Source organism: Vipera ursinii, assembly GCF_947247035.1.
Source record: "Vipera ursinii genome assembly, chromosome: Z".
NCBI lineage: Eukaryota > Metazoa > Chordata > Lepidosauria > Squamata > Viperidae > Vipera > Vipera ursinii.
In genome coordinates, this window is record NC_139517.1 from 10,548,496 (window position 1) to 10,558,917 (window position 10,422).

General features: G+C 40.4%; 1 long non-coding RNA gene across 1 annotated transcript; it reads right to left on the bottom strand.

The window, feature by feature from the left end:
• Positions 1-2,097: 2,097 nt before the first annotated feature.
• On the bottom strand, positions 2,098-9,758 carry LOC310648333. The gene is made up of 3 exons (XR_014494071.1): positions 9,489-9,758; positions 8,107-8,134; positions 2,098-2,224 (listed from the first exon to the last, which is right to left on the bottom strand). It is a non-coding gene; the product is annotated as an uncharacterized lncRNA (long non-coding RNA).
• Positions 9,759-10,422: the final 664 nt, after the last annotated feature.

The window sequence follows — 10,422 nt, forward strand, 5'->3', positions numbered from 1 at the left end:
ATGATCACCTGAATATCTAGTTATGAATCCATAGCTGTAACACCTTAGAAGTTATGTATATAATTATGTGGATGGTGTGCATATTTACTTCTCTTCTGTCATGTTCTCATAAATAAATAAATTTATTTTAGAGATGAAACATGAAGACCTTCTCCCACCTAACAGGGGACATCAGAAACATAACAGCTACATTATAAACAATAAAACTTGATTACATGCTTAATAGTCAATGAACACCAATCATGGGGCATATATCAAATTGTGAAGATAATTCACAATTTTAATAACCTGAAACATTATGTCAAAATCAGTATTCCCAGTTTCCAGCCAGCCAGATCCATGAGGACAACCTGAATATCCATCAATGGTAGGATCCAATGAGACTAGGACAGCTTGCATTCAGCTTTCAATGAAAAACCAGAAGTGGGCAGTAAAGTCAAAGGGAATCTAATGAACACTCATACAGCTAGACTAGAATGGATGCAAGATTGACACTGTAGCTGGGATAAAAGCTAAGCAACACACCAATTTCCTTAAGCTGTCCTGCATTAGATCAGTAAGGACAGCACTAATAATGCTCACATTATTAAGACAAAACCTGAATGCACAATGAAAGCCATCATAATTTACGCTAGTATAATTTTTTGCAAGCTCATGGGCAGACAATATAGCACTGAATTTTGATAAAATAACCTGTTTAGATTCCGCCCTTAAGAAGCAGAGCATCAGTGTTTTGGCTATTTTTACACATAATGACCCATATTCCTAATTTAATCTTGTTTAGGATGAATTGAACCATCTTCCTTAGCATGTCACAAGCTTTTTCAAAAAGCAAATAGAAACCATTAAAAATGGATTATACTTACCTCTTTTATGAGATCCTCATTATTTATGAAGCTGTTCCAACCGTCGGGCTTTTCAGTCTTCATACCAACAATGCAGCCCAACTGCCAAGCCATGTTCTTGAGCAGACTAGCTCCAACTCCAGAGAAGTATTCACTAAGAACTCTTTTCCTTAGAGGTACTATATCAAATCCCAAAGAATCCAAGTCCCTCTTGATGGCTGGCAGGGCTTTTTTCACGTATTTTTGAAGACCACTCACCTGCAGCACTAAAGGCTGACTGTTCACCTGGAACGCAACATTCATGCTGAGACGTTCCCAGCCCATTATATGAAGCAGATCCTTCCCAGCTAAAGCTAATTCTGGTCCAGTGAGTCTCACTTTTTCTTCCATAGGAGAATTCTCTCTCAAATATTCCTTAATAGAGTCTTCTGCTTGAAGGATCAGAGGACAGAAACCCACCAAGATCACCCAACCAGGTGCCACATGGTGGATGGCTACTTCCTTATGGGTTCCCAGTCTTTGCAGCAGCTCCTTCCACTCTGAACACTCAGTAGCCCACTTCAAGTCTTCTGCAATGTCCAGAGTCCTTTCACACACTAGTTTCATGAGGATCTCTTTGGCTTCCTTCATTTTGCCCAAGTCTAGGCCAGCAATCTGGACAACCTGAGAGAACTCCAAAACAACCGGGATGCTCCTCTCTAGGAAGAAATGGTTGTAGAACACTTTGCCCCAATGTGCCTTGACAAATTGCAACTGGAAATTGGACAAAGGTATTGGTAGAATCTGGAAGCTGTCCAAGAGCTCCTTGAGACGCCTCTCTGCTTCCTTGACTCTCTGACAGGGTCCCCAGAATCTGATAGTTGCTGGAGTCTTAGCAATAATTTCAAGCTTTATCATAGGATTGGATGGGAGTATCTCCTGAAGGACAACATCTTTGGCAATAGTATACCAGGGCAATGGTTCAGCTGTGCACTCCCAGCTCACCAATTTCCTCTGAGATGCCTCCTGGGCAAGGCATTGTAAGAAGCAACAGACCTCATCAAACAGGCCTACAAGCCACATTTGGTCAAGGGTGTAGATCCTGAGGGATTCATATCTCTTCATAAGTCTTTGGTGGTCAATCAGGACTTCTAGAATCTCTCCCCGTGTCTCGCAATGCAGCACGTACTTCTTCCGCACAAACTCAAAGGCTTTTTCTAAGTCAAGCAGCTGCATAGACTGATTGATGGCCTGGAATATCAATAGTCTCCAATCAAAGTCTATCTGGATGTCATAGCCAGCCTTCTTCAGTTGAACTTCAAATTCACTGAAGGCACTTGAGTTCTCCTCAAGGTACTGGAGAAAAAGTGGTTCTTCCATGTGACATAATCCCACCGGCTCTGAAAGAAAGATGGATGTCATGAACATTAGGCCAGGTTGCTAGCATGATCTGGTTTCTCAGTTTCCCTTTTGAAATACGTAAAGGAAAAAATGCCTTTACAGGAAATGGGAAGGGAGGAAAAACTAAAGTTTAGTTGTGGAGAATAAACTCAGTCTAAAGGTAAAGGTTCCCCCACACATGCGTGCTAGTCATTTCCAACTCTAGGGGCCAGTGCTCATCTTCGTTTCAAAGCCGAAGAGCCAGCGCTTGTCCAAGGAGGTCTCTGTGGTCATGTGGCCGGCATGACTGGACGCCAAAGGCGCACAGAACAGTGTTACCTTCCCACCGTAGTGGTCCCTATTTTTCTACTTGCATTTTTACGTGCTTTCAAACTGCTAGGTTGGCAGAAGCTGGGACAAGTAACAGGCACTCACTCTGCTACGCAGCACTCAGTCTGGATTACTGTAATTCCACTATCTGTGGCCAAGATCATAGTCTTGTTATCCAACTATAAACTAAAAATACGTCTTCTCAATCCCATCTTCAAATCTAAAGCTAAGTTGTGGCTGTTTAATCAGGCTATCAAGTTCAATTCAGTTGGCTAAGTACAACTGGGACCAGAATTTCTTTTTGTTAAGTAAAGCAGTTAAGTGTGTCTTTGCACATTTTTTTATTATTATTTTTCCCCTGGTTAAGTATATCACTGGAGCTAAGTGGATTACACAGTCATTAAGCAAATCTGATCCCAGACATCCACTTCACGGTCTGTTTCTGTTGCTCCCCTCTGGGAGGAGGTTTTGAAGTATTTGTAGCAGGACTACCAGATTCTGAAACAGTTTTTGTTCCCTACGCCATCTGTCTTGTAAATTCGCAGGATTCTTTTTTCTCTCCATGTACATCAGAACTAGATTGTGTTATTTGTCTGGGTCATATACGTATATGCATGTGTACATGTGATTATATGCACTTTTTTATTTTTTGGTCATGTTTATGCAGTGTGTATTGGAGATGGTTACCCTTTGAGAGCTGCATGCAAAGAAATCTCATTTTAATGTATGCTGATTAGTGTACATTTAAAGTGACAATAAAGTTACTATTGTATTCTATTGTATTCTATTGTATTCTATTCTATTCCATTCTATTCCGTTCCATTCCATTCTGTTCCTATTCCTATTCTATTTTATTTTCTATTCTATTTTCTATCCTATCCTTGTTGTTGTTGTTGTTGTTAGTTGCAAAGTCGTGTCCGACCCATCATGACCCCATGGACAACATTCCTCCAGGCCTTCCTGTCCTCTACCATCTTCTGGAGTCCATTTAAGCTCACGCCTACTGCTTCAGTGACTCCATCCAGCCACCTCATTCTCTGTCGTCCCCTTCTTCTCTTGCCCTCAATCTTTCTCAGCATGAGGCTCTTCTCCAGCGAGTCCTTCCTTCTCATTAGGTGGCCAAAGTATTTGAGTTTCAACTTCAGGATCTGGCCTTCTAAAGAGCAGTCAGGGTTGATCTCCTCTAGGACTCACCAGTTTGATTGCCTATGCTATCCTATTTTCTGGTTTTCCCGATTGATTTTGTCCGAAACCAGCTGGGAAGATCACAAATGACAATCACGTGAGCCCAGGATACTGCAACCGTGAGAAATACATGCGAATTTTTTATCAGTGATTGTAGGGATGATGGTCATAAATGTGAGCACCAGTTGTAAGTCACTTTTTCAGTGCCACTGTAACTTCAAATAATCACCAAATGAATGGTTGTAAGTTTTCCTATCACAGTTCAGTTGCTGTGATGTGGGGGGGGGAGGGAAGCTCTTTTGCAAATCCCTTTTTTGCCTGGTTTTTGAAGGTTTCAGAATAACAGAGTTGGAAGGGACTATCTGTACATCCAAATTGTTAAGCAAATCATATTCATTTCAAAACCAGGGACCAGGGACCATATTTTATGGGAAATCTATTGTGTCATTTGCAGAATTCTTTAGGGCGCTGGTAACCAGGCAGCATTCCTAAGATTTGTTTCAGATTTATTTACTATGGCACTAGTTAGGGGGATCAAAAAATACTCTACAGATGATGTGGACAAACGTAAAACTAAACAGTGCATTTTTTTTCTTAGCCATCTCACTTGGGGAGAAGTCAGCATAAGTAAGAACAAGCCACTGATAAGCCAACATTTGTCTCAATGGGCATTTACCTCATCGTAGGGGAAATAAATTATGAGGGGTCCTGGATACTCTATGAGGTTGGCTGTTTTCTTGCAGATATTTCATTATCCAAAACTAGGTAACATCATCAGTGCTAAATTATTATTTAAGTAAATTATTTTTGCTTCTTTGATATACCAAACAACATACGGTATTTCACATTTAATGTATCTGTTATAAATGAATCATATATTTCACAGTTCAGGTAATTGAAGTGAATATGTGAGTGACTAAGTGGTGATTTAAAGCCACCCCCCCAAAAAAAAAGCCTCAGGGGAGGGGGGGGAGAGAAAAATAATAGCAAAATGCATAAACCTGAGAGAAAACAAGAACTGAGGACAGGAATTTATTACAGTAATAGATATGCAAGAGAGTTTTACACTGTATCTTATTTTAAATAAGGAAAGGTCCCTTCCAACTCTGTTATTCTGAAACCTTCAAAAACCAGGAAAAAAAAATTTGCAAGTGTTTTTTTTTCCTATTACAGCAACAGAGCTAAGAACTAGTGTGCCTATGCTGCCCTCTAGTGGTTAGCTTTGTTAATAATTTATTATTTGCTGTAAAGGTAAAGGTTCCCCCACACATGCGTGCTTGTCGTTTCCGACTCTAGGGGCCGGTGCTCATCTCCGTTTCAAAGCCGAAGAGCCAGCGCTTGTCCGAGGACGTCTCCGTGGTCATGTGGCCAGCATGACTAGACGCCAAAGGTGCACGGAACGCTGTTACCTTCCCACCAGAGTGGTCCCTATTTTTCTACTTGCATTTTTACGTGCTTTCGAACTGCTAGGTTGGCAGAAGCTGGGACGAGTAACAGGCGCTCAACTCTGCTACGCGGCACTCGGGATTCGACCCGCCAAACTGCCGACCTTCTGATCAACAAGCTCAGCGTCCTAACCCACTGAGCCACCGCGTCCCTTTTATAATTTGCTGTATACGTAGCTTATTTTATTTATTTGTCAAATTTATTTGCCCTCTTCTCTCTCTCCAGGCAGCTTGCAATAACAAAAAAGGAAGAAAAATGAAAGGAGTGTGAACAGGACTGAAGTAACATAATAGAACAATAAAAATAAACAATGACAACCACAACTGGCACCATAATTTATTTTGCTAAACAAGGTGGCAGTTAAATTAGTCGTGACAAATTTTATAACCAGGGCTGTTAAGCGAATCAGTGTGGTTGTTAAGTGAATCGCTCAGCTGTTAAACGAATCTGTCTTGTCCCATTGACTTTGTTTGCTGAAAGCCAACTGGGAAGGTTACAAACAACAGTTATGTGACCTCAGCACATAATTTAATTCTGATGAAACTCCTGCAAATTTAGACTCAGGGAAGAAAACCATACTTGAAGTTCAGTTGGGCTAGTCTCATGGGCCCGGTGTTCCTTGTACCTGCTGTATTTCTGTTCTATTTGCAGAATAGCAATAGCACTTAAGACTTATATACCGCTTCACAGTGCTTTTACAGTCTTCTCTAAGCAGTTTACAGAGTCAGCCTGTTGCCCCCAACAATCCAGGTCCTCATTTTACCGACCTGAGAAGGATGGAAAGCTGAGTCAATTTTGAGCTGCTCAGGATCGAACTCCTGGCTGTGAGCAGAGTCAGCCTGCAATGCTGCATTCCAACTACTGTGCCATCACGACCAGTGGTGGGATTCAAATATGTGAACAACCAGTTCTCTGTGTGGATGCTGCTTCTGGAAGTCCACGCTGGGCCCGGGCAACAAAAAAATTAGCTATCGGTTCTGCTGAAGTGGTGCAAACTAGCCGAATCCCACCGCCGACCATGACGCAGTAAATAATTAATAAAATCAATCCATCAGCTTACATCCTGCTGTGCCTTTTCCTCTTCTACATTATACCGAGAAGGAAACAATTTTGTGTACTTTGGGCAGCATCCAGCTACTTTCCTGCTCGTCTCCAAAGGCTGCAAAGTTGTAAAACCTGATTCTGTTTCAGATTCTTCTTACTTATGAAGATGAAATGTACATTAACTAAGTGTGGATATGGCATTTCCAAAATAAAGAAAAGACAACCACCAAAAGCTAAGTAATACTGAGATGAGCAACATGCTTACTTATCACTTTTCCCACCAAAAAAACCTGTAATTTTGGATGAGACAAAAGATCTAGCAAATCCTGCTTTGAAAGTTTACAAGGACAGAGTCTTCTCAGTGGTGGCACCTCTTGCTGACTTCTTTTTCACTAAAGACCTTACATCCGGGGAAAAAGCCTGAGGATAGCATTGGCTGATGCTTCCCCCTTTGCATTTGCATCTTTCTCTCTCTCAGTCTCCTTTCTGTCTTTCAAAAGACATATCCATAATTTCTGATTAAAAAGAACACTTGCTCATTGCTTATTGAAGATGTCCTCCTGAATGGAGACGAAATGTTTGCAGCCAAATCGCCAAGCTAGGAGATCAAACTAACAGCCCAGCTACCAACTCAAACTACTAATATTCAAACACATCTGAAAGACCTTACTGGTTCCCCTTTTTCAGAGAAATTCTGATACCTTCCACTTTCCACTTTTTCTTTTCCCAAGCTTGGTTTATTTCCTGCTTGAAATTTTTATGTTGATCGGAATCTTTTATCTAGCTCTGATTTAGTATTCTGTTTTTATTATTCTCTTGTATTCTGTTGAAATCCATGTTTAATCTTTATATATATATATATGTGTGTGTGTGTGTGTGTGAAATGTTTGTTAAGCATCTTATTTCCTGTTTCAGCCTAGCCCAGGGGTAGGCAACCTCGGCTCTTTTATGACTCATGGACTTCAACTCCCAGAATTCCTGAGTCAGCTATGCTGAGTCAGCTATGCTGACTCAGGAATTCTGGGAGTTGAAGTCCATGGGTCATAAAAGAGCCGAGGTTGCCTACCCATGGCCTAGCCCAAGGCCAACTACAGGCAGTAGCCACAGCAGTGGCAGCTCATATTTGTGTAATTTTTTTGGTTTGCTAACACATATATTTAACACATATCTTCCTTGCTTTTCAGCTAACAGAGAGAGAGAGAGAGAGAACCTGTGGCCTAGGGGTTAAAACAACTGCTTAAGATGCAGTTGGCCCAGGTTCGAATCTCAGAAGGGAATGGCTGACTGATGAGAACAAATAAGTTTGAAATGATCATATCGGTATCCCTTTATTCTTTGTTAGCAAGCCAAAACGTTTACATATATATTGCAAACCGGCATTGGCATTTTTCAAGTGACATTAGAAATCAAACTGGAATTAATATATAGATGGAATTTAAACTGTCTTTAACTCTTTAGCTGGATCCACACGCTCTTAATTAGTTTAAATATACCGGCTGTATTCACACCACATACTAATTTGATTAATTTTAATCTTGGTTATTTTTAGCATGTTTTGCTATCTACCCTGTTCAGTTTGTTCATAACTCAGTATATATATATTATAAACCCAGAAAATGAGTTGAGATAATAATCAGGTTAAGCATGCTATGTATATTATTTAAATCACTCCACATTTTTTTGATACTTGGAGAACTAAAGAATATCTTTGTCCATTGCATGACATTTCCTTAGCATATAACAATAACCATCATGTAGCCCAATTGAAACTGTACAGGACATCTGCAAGCCACATAAGTCAAACTAATTGACTGTGTGTATGGAGTAATAACAACCACATTTCCAGACATCTGTGTTGTGTTTCATTGATACAGCAGTGAGACTTGCAGGGTCTTACCTGCAGCAAAACAGACAGAATCTTCTACCTGTTAAGACAAAAAGACATTAAATGAAAAATAAAGATATCCCAGTGCTGGCATATTTACATTCTTGTCTATTTAAAAATGGAATCACTTATTTATTAAACTTATATGCCACCCTTCTCGCAATACAGAGTGACTGACAACCAGAAATTAAGCATCCTATTGCCTATTTTAATTTCTACATGCCTTTGTGTTGTTCAGGTTGTAGCGTTCGGTCACAAAGCTCAAAAGAAATGCATCTATTCCAGAATTATGGTGGTACACCCAGAAAAACATTGTAACCTGTGCATTAAATATGCAGGAAATCAATATTGTATTCTTACAATTTTCCTAATCCTTTGCAATCCCAGATCTATGGACTTGTGGAGAATTCTGAGTTTTGAAATCCAGGCATCTAAAGTGTGCAAAGGTTTGGAAAATCTGATCTGGGTAGCATTTCCTTCTTCATCTGAAAATCCACATGGATATAAATGTAGTCCTCAACTTACAACTGAGCCCAAAATTTCTGTTGCTAAGCAGGCCTCTTGTTAAGTGAGTTTTTGCCCCATTTTACGTCCTTCCTCACCACAGTTCTTAAGTGAATCGCTGCAGTTATTAAGTTAGTAACACAGTGCCAACGCTGCTAACATCAGATGTTCTTGCTTTCACTACATATGGAGATGCAGCCTTTTCCTTTCTTATGCTTTACTCTTAGAATTAGATGATACTGGGGGGAGGAGGAGGACTGTGATAGACATAACAATATTATAATTGTGTGTGAACGCAGGGCTTTTGAAATAAGAGATGATAAGAAATGGCGGGTTGGAGAACTGGAGGGAAAGCCTGCATTTCAAACTAATTGGAGAATGTGGTTTACGACTCTTCATTAGAGGAAGGAATTGTGCTTTGATACTATGTGCTCAAGGGAGGGGAATTCAGATTTTGGCTTCAACCATGTACGTGCCGATGCTATGCTTCTCGAATAAAGATTCTTTAAGGTAAACAATGCCTCAAAGTTCTTTGAAGAGTTTCATCTGTCGGAACCACGACACACAGTTGTTAAGTGAATCTGGCTTCCCCATTGACTTTGCTTGTCAGAAGGTTACAAAAGGTGATCACATGACCTAGGGTTCACTGCAGCCATCATAAATATGAGTCAGTTGCCAAGCATCTGAATTTCGATCATGTGATGCTACAATGGTTGCAAGTGAGAAAAATGGTCGTAAGTATGTAATTTTGAATGGTCACTAAATAAACTGTTGTAAGTCGAGGACTACCTGTATACACACACACACACACACACACACACACACACACACAGACACACACACACACACACACACACATTCCAGAACCATTTGATGCCCATGATGGTTACCGGACATGGCAGAATCCATCCTGGAAGGGGCCTGATTTGCACCAGCTTCATCCAAGTATTGGGAAAGTTTTTCAAGAACCGATTAACTTCCTCCAACAAAATAAGGAGCCATTCCCACATCACAACTTGACCTGCATCTACTGGTTGGAGGATGGGAAACACAATGGATTCCAGGAAGGACCCATAGAAGGTGCTGAGACAGCTCCAAACCATGTTTCGAATAGCCTGCTGGGAAAGCAACATACATTAGGACGATTGGAAAAATTAGGCCAAGGATTTTGCCAAACTTGCTAAGTGAATCGATGCAGCCATTAAGCAAATCCAGCGTCACTCATTGACTTTATTAGAAGCCAACTCGGAAGGTCACAAATGACAATCACATGACCCCAGGATGCTGAAACCATTGTAAATACATGCCAGTTGCCAAGCACCTGAATTTTTATCAAATAGTCATGGGGATGCTTTGAGGACCAATTGTAAGTCACTTTTTTCAGTTTGTTATACCTTTGGTCACTAAACAAATGTCTGTAAGTCAAGGACTCCCTGTATTTGTATTGGTTTGAAATGATATTAACCGTGCAAAAAAAAAGTGCTTGACAGTCCTTTATTTTTCTAACCCACAGCAAAGAACAACACCCAGAAATTTTGTTGATTCATCTGCAGATAGTTAATGGCATCCACATGGCTTAATGGGTCAAAAAAATGTTAGTTTAATCTACCGAAACATGAACATCAAATTCTGACTCATCGAAGTACAAAATCCACACATCTGCATACAGTTAGTGTCCCAGACAGAAATTGGGATGCTCAAAGGATGGTTTCTGTAATTCCAATACAGAACACTGGATTATGCATAATGCAAACGGTATAGTACACAGTGCCAACGTCTGCATAGTTAGTCCCAGACAGAAATTAAGATGCTCAAAGGATGGTT